Below are 11,318 nucleotides of genomic sequence, written 5' to 3'. Positions count from 1 at the left end.
CATGCACTTGGCTGAATGATATAATCTTAATTTCACATATAAACAAGGATTTAGTATGAACAGCGAGAAGTACAAAGGGGTGAATTGAATAAAGAGTTTGAAGATAAATAAGATAAATATTAGAGTATAAATTAAATAGGTAATTTATTGTTAGGAGATATGTGTTAGTTAATGATAAATTTGTTTTAATTAGTTTATTTGTTTTCCTGGTATAAGTCTAGTGTGAAGTCTTATTAAGCAACTTAGAGTTTTAGTATAAATCAAATTGTTAAGGTTATTGTATTTTATGTGGTTTTCGTTTTTAATAATATTGAAAAGAGTTGTGAGTAGTTCTCACAAATTACCGATGTTCATGTTACTCAATCCAATTAAGTCCAACAATGACACCTACGTCAGCTTTTTTCACATTTTACGTTGGTCTTATATCCATTTTACACTTAATCCGAGAATCGTAGCCACCGGTGCTCTTGCCCGGGCGGCCGGGCCGAAGTTGCTAACAGTGTTGACCGCGAGATGCCAACACACCCAGATCACTTACTTGCACGCTCACTCGCATGCTCCATCATCTCGCCACACGCACATCACACGCACACCTGAGGCATCAGTGCATGGTTTATTAAATAAACAGATATATGGCATTGAAAAATAAGTTGGAAGTATAAATAAAATTTAAATACTTAATACTTATGGTTATAATGGCTGTACAAGTAAGTTTTAATCACAAATGTTTCTGCATATGAATTTATCCTTAAAACAATTTTAAACTCTTTTCTTTAGTAAAAGTTTTAAAATAAACAAACAAAAAAAAATTTGTTTTACCTTGAAAACTAAATAATTTTCATTTTTAAGCCTTTTCAACGTACGTACCATTGCATTTTTTTTTACTTTTTATCATATTTGAGTTAGTTTATATAAATGCTACATGCATGTATGATAAAACATAGTTATCTTATATCAAATATTCAAATAAATTGTTATATATCTCCCATTAGAGCCTTCTCAACCCGTTCCTCATTCCTATCTCTATAATTATACTAAGGTTGTATTTGTTTTTGCTTATAAGCTCTGCAAGGAGCCCATGTCTGTAGGCGCGCAGGCATAAGCTCTTGAAGACTGCTTATTTTTTTTTTTTAAGATCTGAAAACTGCTTTTATGGTCTTAAAGAATACGTTTTTTTCACTATCTTTACACTTCTTCACATTTCTTAACATTATACCAAGTACCAACACTCAATGTCCAACACCACCACCACCCACCGTTCGCCACCACCACTACCATCCACCGTCCGCCACCACCGTCCTCCGCCACCACCACCACCGTCCGCCACCACCACCACCCACCACCACCGTCTGCCGCCATTACCACCGTCCACCACCACCACCACCCATCGTCCAACTCCACCACCACCACCCACTGTTCGCCACCACCACCGTCAACCACTCACCATCACCCCCCCCCCCCCGTCGGCCACAACCATCGTCCACTACCATCACCATCCACCACCACCACCCATCGTCTGTCGCCACCACTACCCGCCACCGCCACCACCCATCGTCCGCCGCCACCACCACCCCGCCACCACCACCACCACCCGCCACAACCATCCACCACCACCATAGTCCACCACCCACCACCACCGTTCATCACCACCACCACCCATTGTCGACCACCATACCGTCCACCACCAAGCACCACAACCGTTCATCACCACCACCCACCGTTCACCGCCTACCACAATCGTCTACCACCACCCACTTCCATAGTTCGTACACCGCTACCAATTATTTTAGTAGTCTACAAACGTTAAATGACTTTTATCTACTGTAATATATATGATATGTAACTAATTTTCAGCTTATGCAGACGATATCCAGTTTATAAAACAAACAGTATTATATTTTCAGATTGTAGACCTTCGGACCACATCTTCAGTTGCAGACATTAAATAAGATGAAATCAGATTGCAGACAATTTTTGTCTTCAAAAACAAACACCACCTAAAAAACACTACAATTAAAGACTTGTTCGGGAATGGTGGTCGTTAGAATTCCAGACTTTGTCGTGCTAGGAGTTACTCGTGCTAGTTTTATGTTTCGTGATTCGGGATTGTTGTTTACTTTTCTTTTCTAATTATGTTTAATTATGCGTTTTATGTTTAATGAAGTTTAGGACTTTTAAATTATATCTTAACTTTAAATCCTTAAAAAATCAGTTAAAAATGAACCAGCTCGACAAATAAACAGCAAATAAAAAGGAAACTGACTGCTACATGCCGCACGGTACCGTGCTTCCAAAGCACGGGGCCGTGCTTTTGTGTCCATAACAGTTACGATTTTTAAATTAATAAAATAATATTTCCAAACATTTAACCCTAACACCACTTCGTTCTAACACCGAAAACCGCCGACCTTTCACCAGTTTCACAAATCTTTGCCTCAAATCTTGGAATTCAAACAAAAGGTATGTTAATTTATCGAATCTAATGTTCAAATTCATCTTTTTAGGTCTTAATATAACCCCGAATCTCACCAATTGATAAAATCGGGTAAAAACCCGAAAATTAGATGGGTTAGTTGTTTAGATCTAGGATAATGAATTGTTAGATAGGATTACACTTGTGTTTTGTTAAGAAAAACGATTCGGGTTCGGATCTTGGATGATTTCTTAAACAATTGAAACCCGAAAAACATGTCTAAACCGGTTGGAATCGCAAGTTCGAATCTTGTTTGTGGTAGATTTAGGACTTTAAACATGGGCTGTGCTTTACAAAACACGATCCGTGGTCACCCTGCTGGTCAACAAAAACTCAAAATCAGGAATTAGGTTAAACTGCCAAAAGACCCGCATCATGGGGTCGAGCTTCCAAAAAGCACGGTATCGTGCTGTCGTAAAACATGGGGCCATGCTTTTAAAATCACGGCACCGTGGTTCTGTCTCTGTTCCAGCTTTTCCAAATTTTTTGTTAAAATTCAACTAAATTCGGTATAAATTGCCAGATGGCCGAGTATGGGGACGATGTACACGCATTCCTAGTCTTCCCAGAACGCACTGAAAGGGATCAAAGAGCTCAAACTCGAATGACCTACCTTAACTAACGCCTACCAGAACCGAACTTTTATGCTTGCAAGGATACACTAATTCAAGTTAATCAGTAGAACAGGTATAAAACTATTGTGAAAGGGCCATGGCGACAATTTTTTAGTCAAAAGGGAAGGCTATTACCTAGTTAACAAAGGAATTCTTAGCTTCTTCTCTTTTAAGACAAAAAATTTGGACATGTGGGATGAAGAAGCCGTGGAATTTAGGTGTGGGGGGAACATGGTACACGACATCAATGACTCATTTGGGTATTGATTTGGGAATTTATACAAGTGATGAAACAGACAGCCCTATCCGGTACACAGCCGCAACAACATTCGTAGATGAAGATGCTGATGAAGACACAAAGGTTGGAAACGCACGGGTACAAGCATGGGAACTATTAAGCTACGGGGATGAAACCTACATTGCAAGCAGCTCAAAGAGCACGGCATTGCGCGACCCACTTATGAGATACATTCACCGCTTACTCAGCCACACTGTCACAACACGTGGTCAAAGTGAAGGGGTTGTGAACTTGAGGGATTTATGGGCCTGTATTGCATGAAGTCCGACATAGCGTGCAACATCACTTATTTGTTCTATAAACTGTTCACAACGAATGCAAATGCGAAAAGCCGAAATACCCTGATTTTTGGTGGACCATGGATCTATAAGCTGTATAAAGCTTACCATGTAGACAGAGAAGGAACCCTTAGCCCAGACCCGATTGCTCTTAACCTTGGTTTTTGTATCAACATGTAGATGGCCCAGCAGATCGGCAGAGACCCGGAAGTGTGGAGATTTCATGATGCCTATAATCAGGTCTGGGATCCCGAGGACCCTGCCGACATGATGATCCAGGACGATCCCGAGAGGAAAGGAGGATCGCCACCTCCACAGACCCGCCACCATACTTACCACCAGCATGGAGGCCCATCTTCATCAAGGGCCGGCCCTAGCTCGTCACACGATAGACGATACTCACTTGAGGGCATATACAGGCTCATTAACCAGTTCCAAGCGAACACAACCGCCTCGTTTGACATGATCACACTACAAATTGCTGCCTCGGACGCACAGCGAGCAGCTGAATATGCAGAAACGAGGCGAGAGATTGACCGTTTGGGATATCACATGGGCAGGCAGTGGGGACCGTTCGACCCGGACACGAGTAACTGACGAGCAGCGGCGATGGTAAGTCTGGCATGGGTATGGGCTCAGGTGGTAGTATTTTCATGACATTATTATTATGCTTGTTTGAACAATTTACATTCAGTCGTTTGTTTGTTTGTTTGTTTGGTTGGATACCTTTTATGGCCATGGGTGCCAAGACATCGTAGAAGGTACTTATTTAGCTCGTGTGTGCAGGTTATGGATGATTCCATACCCAATTTTCAGTAGAATTATGATTGGTTGTTTGTGGTTGTTTGCAGTTTTATATTATACAGGTTCAAAACAGGAAAACGGATGAAAAACAGGGGACGCTCTGTCGAAATTTCGTTAACCCATAGGGAAGTACCTCTCCATTTTACCCACCATACTTAATTAGAATTTTAATCTTCTTATGAATCTTTTCACATTGAGGACAATGTGAGATTCAAGTGTGGGAGGGGAATCACTTGACCAATTGCTTGATCAACTAATTATAAAATTCTCTGTTACACTAAAAAATTTTGTAGGAAAATTGTTTTTGCAAATAACCTAAAACTAAAAATCTATAATAACAAAAAAAAAGTGAAAAGGTAAAAAGAAGTTTTGTAATATTGAGAATAAATATATGCAAAATATGGCGTTTATACCTAATCACTTCGTTAATGTGAGATAAACCTCATGCCATAAATATTTTTCCGGAAGCTTTGAGTGAGTCATATGTTTCATGTGAATTAGAACTTGTCACAAATAGTCATTTCAAGACCGCACGAAACGTTATATAAGGAAGAAGGTAATATCACTACAAACCTCTCAAATCATTCTCCAAATTACGAAACCCTAAACCAAAACCTTACCACTTTATCCCTCACAAACCGATAAAATACAACAACGATCTTTTACCGGCAGACCCTAAAGAACTGGAAATGCATTATTTCGATTTCAATTTCCTTTGCTGCATACATTTCGCAAAACCTAGGTTTCCTCCAAAACTTAGGGAGAGAATCTTTTTCTTGAGCAATGAGGTGAGGAAAAATTGGTGCCAAAACGAACAAAGGCCACCATTTTGTGGAGTTTTCAAAAGCGCAATGAAAAGAAGAGCAAAAAGATATGAACGATGCTTAGGATGCGGAAAGTGGTCCCACGGAGGAAGATGTAGAAAGAGTCAAACTCGGTCTCAACATGAATATACCGAGGGTGGGGGCTATTAGGCTCAAAGCCGAAGGATCCGCTAGAGTTGAGAGTTATGTTCATAGCATGATTGAGGAAGAACTGATTCACATCCTCGACAAAACTGGTCTTGACGATCCGACCTTAAAAGAATCACTAGGTTTGTTTTAAAAAAATATATAAATATGAGTTTCACAAACGGGAGAAAAATCTGACCAATGAAGACATTATAAGATTCCCAAGAAATCAACAGAATTTGTATTTACCATCCTCATTAACCGAAACCCTTGAACCACCACAAAAACCCCAATCTCGATTCAGACAAACCAACCCGAATTACCTTTTGATCTATGCAACCCTTCACATAGGTGGAGATTTGAACTTGTTACAAGCTTATTTTTCACAGGTTACATCATGACTAAGAGTGTTCATATACATACATCACAGGTATGATCAGATATATAAACAGAGTGAGAGTGACATTGTGAGAACGTGACGTTTTGCATAAACAGAAGCTCATAAAAACAAATTATCTTTTTATATATCACTACGTATATTACTATGATTTAAGGTTGGTTATTTTGTTTCCATTTTCTTAAAACTCTTTTGGGGATATCTGAAACTATGGTCCTAACTTGCTATTTAAGAGAATATTTATAAGTAGCTTGCTTGAGGACAATCAAGGTTCAAGTGTGGGGATGTTTGATGTATATAAAATTATACATCTTTTCAGCATCAAATAATCTCTAAAAACTGCAACTTCTATCAAATAACATAGCTCAGAAGGCTACTTATCATAATAAAATTCAAATTCAGGTAAACCCAAACCTCAAACGAAGAAACAAGCAAAAAGACAAAGAAAAACGGAATAAGACACAAGAAAGACAAGAAAAACGCCCCCATTCTCCAAGAAACACGCCCCCATGCATTTGATCACAAGAAAAGACAAAAATCTACAAGAAATGACAAACACTGAAGACAAAAGCACGGGGCCGTGCCTCATCAACCACTGGGCCGTTGTCACCTTCAAATAAGACAAAATGAATTTAGGCGCATGTCAATAAAAAGCGCGGGGGCGTGCCCCAGAAGCACACCCCCGTGGTGAGTCATCATGTACGATATGACAACATACAACTGGGACACGTGGACACGGGGTCGTGCCTTATTAAGCACGGGGTCATGCTCCTCCCTCCAGACAACCTATAAATAGAGGCTTATGTTGCACTCACTTGGTGTGCTTGAAGTATATTTCTAAACGGGGTTCTCTTATAAAAACACCCACATTACACTCATATTGAAGATCTTGTGAGGAGTTTGAATGGAGGTTATCATCATCATCTATCAACATCACCATTATCCATCATCATTGAGAAGGGAGATTCATCCACATTTGGTTATATTGTTTTAGTTTAACCATGTGTTTTTTTATCATCATCTCATTTTATATTCATAACAATGCGCATTATGAGCTAAAATCCAATTACCATCTATAATCTATGAAGAAACTTTGTTTTACTTGATGATTATGTGAAACATGTGGTTTAGTTTGGTATAGTACATGGTTATTTTACAATTCTCCATTGATGAAAAAATGTTTTATCACTTTAACTCAATACATCAAAGTTGATGATTTATAATCATTAATGTTAACTCATATTCTTGGAAACTAGAAATGGTAAAAAGAATACTTTGATACCTTATTCAAGATAAAACATGGATCCTTATGATATACTTAGAAATGATGAGATATAAGCTATGATCTATTTATCTAGTTCTGATAATTCTGAAATAGCATTGTTAACACGATTGCTTAGGTTATCATGCTAGTTAAAGAAATCATATGTTAATGGAATGTGTAATTATAACCTAATTAAATCAACCAATGGGAGGTTGTGTGAGTTAACTACAATCACTCGAAGTTGTTAGGATTGGTATTTGAGAAATAAAAGTCAATCCTAATCGTTCTACTATACCAAACTGCTTGTCTACTTAAATTGATATTCTCGTGGTAGTATGACATTAGGAACGGATGGAATTTAAAATACGCATGCTACTTTCTTTTATGTCATAGAAAATGTTCACTTAGAAATGATGGACTATTCTATCAAATATTCTTATGACAAGTTCATCACATGTTTATTTAATAATCATCAAGGAATAATGGAGTGGATTCTTGATATTAGATGGTAAACCTTCATATAATTGAATTACTCACTTAGAATTTCTCTTCTTGTCACCTATATATTATATATAAGTATTTCCATTTTATAAAAAGTTTAAAAGTCAATCTAAAAAATGATTAAACCCTCTGATTAAAGTAAGACGAAGATTCATTATTAGAAATATTTATGTCCACGGATCGATACTTGGTTCTTACCAATACTATCTTACATATACGATAGGTACACTTGCCTATTTTGTGTGTGTTTAGTTCTAGTAGAAATCACTTTTATAAATTTAAAACATGATCTTGTGCAAAGCTTAAATCTCCAATCAGTTATAATTTTAAGAATTCACGCAGCAGACCCACATCAATATTTCAAATCTGCAAGGATTATAATGGTGGCCGAACGATGGTGGAGGCGTAGCAGTGTTCCAGCGATGACGGCGGCTAGACTGTGGTTGTCTTCATAGAGAGAAAGATGAGAGAGATAGCGAGTTGAGAAAGCAAAATTCTATATTATGTGTTTTGATTTCATATTAGGTATTGTTGGTGGTGGTTTATGGTGGGAGTGGAGATGGTTTTCGTTGTCTGAGAAGACGGCGGCGGCGGTGGCTTGCCGAAGATGAAGCTCGGTGGCAGGTAAGGGAGGAAGGGGACAGGGGTGGGTTGGTTAAATTATATATATATATATATATATATATATATATATATATAATTTGTTTTTTAGTTTATTAAAATGTTTATAATTAAATTGGTAAATTGACGAATTTGCCCTCAAGTGCAACGCACATGACCTAACTTAACGAGAAAAACTAATTGATTTAGGCCAAAAGGACAAACGGTGTAACATTTTGAAATGTAAAGTACAAATTATGTTACTTATAAAGATAAATGACAGCTACTGAAATTTGGTGCAAACATAAAAGATAATTTCTGTAATTCTGTCAAAATATAATAAGAATACTAATAAGTTGATTAATGTAAAATGACAAGAAATTCAAAATTATTACTTGGAAAATTATATATATAGATTTAATTGATTTAATGTTTGAAATTGGGTGTTACACAGAAAATTATTCACACATTTAAATTATATATATAACAATTATCAGATTTGCTTTGTCTCTACAATTCACTATTCACTTGGTTTGTTGCATATTGTTATGTACTATATGCAATTTTTTTTGTACCATCTCTTTCTGCTTAATGGCTTGCACACTTTGTTAAATAATTTGTACGTTTGTTTGTCCCCTCTTTGTCTTCTCTATCTGTAAGGTTCTTCCATTCACTTTCCATACTCTCTCTCTCTCTCTCTCTCTCTCTCCCTCTCATGAGTATCAACCTTCGAGATTATCATCGATCTACTCGCTGACGCACTCTCTTCATCACCTTTTGTTGCCGGGTTCCATCTCGGAACCCTAGGTTGCGGTTGTGTGGTGTTCTGGTGTCGCCGCCCTACTGTTGTTGGGTTCGATTTCGAAGCCTTAGGTGGCGATGGTGGCGGCGGCGTCAACTGTAAATCCGATCTTTCATCCGTTGTGTCGGTCAAAACAACGAGAAGTGGGTTGTTCGATCTTCTGTCGGCATGAGGTATTAAAACCTAGACTGATATCGTCATTTATGTTAATTTTACTTTTGTTTTAAAGGTTTTCGTTAATTTGATTAGAATTAGGTTTGTGTTAATTTGATTAGTTTTTTGTTAGCTTTTTTAGGATTTCATCGAATGATTATGTTAGAGGATTAGAACTTTGGAGTTGATTATTACATTACGGAAAATAAAAGAATACTCTAAAATTGATTCAAATGCTTACAAATGGTATACTTAAAACACTTACCTGCTCCAAAAAGAAGATGACGACATGTGTTGAAAATTAAAGTCAACATGCTTCATTAGCTAGGCTTCGTGGCTAATTGAAATAATATTTGAAAGTGTTTCTGCCTCTAACATGTCTGGTAGTGTTTTACAAATGTAAGATTGGATTAATTTAGTTTAAAATACCATTTAGATTAATTTCTAACTGTTAAGAATATGAAATTTTCTCAGGCATCTAATGCTACTAAGTATGACGCAACTTTGGTTGGTACAAAAGTTAAAGTTTGGTGGCCTGAAGATATAATGTAAGTACCTTTAAAATATAATAATTCATTTACAAATTATAGTTTCATTACAAGTTTTATCATTGTATTGTTTGAAGGTGTTACGAAGAATATTCTGCTAATAACCTATGTCTTATAAAAATTTAGGTTCTTTGTTTTTTGCAGATCCGAAGTGTGGCTATGAACTGTTCGTCTGTTGGTTCATCTTTCGGTAATGTTTTTAGGGTATTCGTGTATGACATTGTATTGTTTTGTTTGATTTGTGGTCTGATATGTTGTTACATTTTTGTTTGATGCTCATAATATCTACATTGACAGATAGATTCCATAATGATTGGTATGTGTGGTTTAGGAGGTTAAAGGACTCCACTCCTTAACAGGAATGTAAGTATCAAACAATACCCAATTCGATTTTTACTCTTTTTTTAACAGAATTGTTGGTAATTTTAGTTAAATTGTTTACAGCGGTTGATGAGAAATGATCCATTGGATAATGGTAAGCAAAGGGATCTTGAACTTGGAGATGCAGTGCAGGTATTTATGCGATAATATGCATGAGTAAAAATTAATGAGCCTACGCGATGCACGCAGTTTGTGTAACTGTGTGAAATTGCAGGTTGGTATGTGATGGGCTCGGTAGGTATACAAACAGGGAATCTGTACCCACAAGCACATCATAAAACTCGGTTTCGCCACACCTTGGTGCCCTCATTGTCTCTCTCTATTAGACTCAGATTTGGTGAGTTTATCGCATCTTCATTCTTATTTATTACGGCGTATTTAATTTGATGACCTAATTCTATTATATCCGTTTAGTTTGAGCTGAATTATTGTTCATACACATGTTTTTTTTATGCATGATAAAGGAGAATGCGCCATCACTATTTGTGAGCTATCACTATTCACAATTTAACGGTACTTATATTTATTCTTTGCATTTGTTATGTGGCATAATATGGTACTTATAGTTCTTTAGGCTGCTACTTAATAAGTCAAATGGAGCAACTATAAGCCCTGTGAATAAAGCTTTGTACCAATTGTGCTCCACTGTTTAATAAAGTTTTAAGTTGTGGCTATCGTAAGTTGTATCATGTTATCATTGCTAAATCTAATTACAATGCATGTTCTAAATGTCTAGCAGATCAAGGATCAAAGAAATAGAAGATAACTTCAAGCATTACCGCACCCATTTTCCCAACACCAACACTCAAACGGTAACACTTTTTTGAATACATAATCTGTTTCAAAACAACAGATACTAACGTGCAACATACAACAATAGGTTAACCGCATTGTGGCAGTAGACCAGCAGTTAACAAACGTCTTCTTTGGTAGTATCAACAGTCTCAAAAGGCTACCTAGCTATGATATTTTGTGATTAGTAACTACACATATTTTTACACCTGAAAAGACCCTCAAATATGATGTAAGCAAGGGCTATTAGATTACAATGTAAACATTTAATTTTGCAAGCCACAGATGTGTAACTCCTTTTGTTAATATTATCCACACCCCGCCGCGAACCTACTAGTTATGATACATTTACTATAATATTTTTTAGACAAAATGGAAAAACAGGTCATTTATATTTTCATGGTTTTTCAATAGTCGTCATTTGGAAAATTTAATGACTAAAATCATATTCTGTGTTTCCAAA

The 11,318-nt window shown here is 36.9% G+C and overlaps 2 long non-coding RNA genes across 2 annotated transcripts; both read left to right on the top strand.

Annotated features, from left to right (window-relative positions):
• The first annotated feature begins 9,632 nt into the window (after nucleotides 1-9,632).
• Nucleotides 9,633-10,246, top strand: LOC143603723 (uncharacterized). The gene is made up of 3 exons (XR_013148128.1): nucleotides 9,633-9,682; nucleotides 9,827-9,894; nucleotides 9,980-10,246. It is a non-coding gene; the product is annotated as an uncharacterized LOC143603723 (long non-coding RNA).
• Nucleotides 10,247-10,520: 274 nt separating this feature from the next.
• LOC143603662 (uncharacterized) lies at nucleotides 10,521-11,059 on the top strand. Its single transcript, XR_013148112.1, has 3 exons — nucleotides 10,521-10,576; nucleotides 10,803-10,875; nucleotides 10,944-11,059. It is a non-coding gene; the product is annotated as an uncharacterized LOC143603662 (long non-coding RNA).
• The last annotated feature ends 259 nt before the right edge of the window (nucleotides 11,060-11,318 follow it).

Source organism: Bidens hawaiensis, unplaced genomic scaffold (genome assembly GCF_021521415.1).
Source record: "Bidens hawaiensis isolate Kalapana, Puna unplaced genomic scaffold, B.hawaiensis_p1.1 tig00000237_1, whole genome shotgun sequence".
Lineage (NCBI taxonomy): Eukaryota > Viridiplantae > Streptophyta > Magnoliopsida > Asterales > Asteraceae > Bidens > Bidens hawaiensis.
The sequence above is the reverse complement of the archived record's forward strand: the minus strand, read 5'-3'. Positions and strand labels throughout refer to the sequence as shown.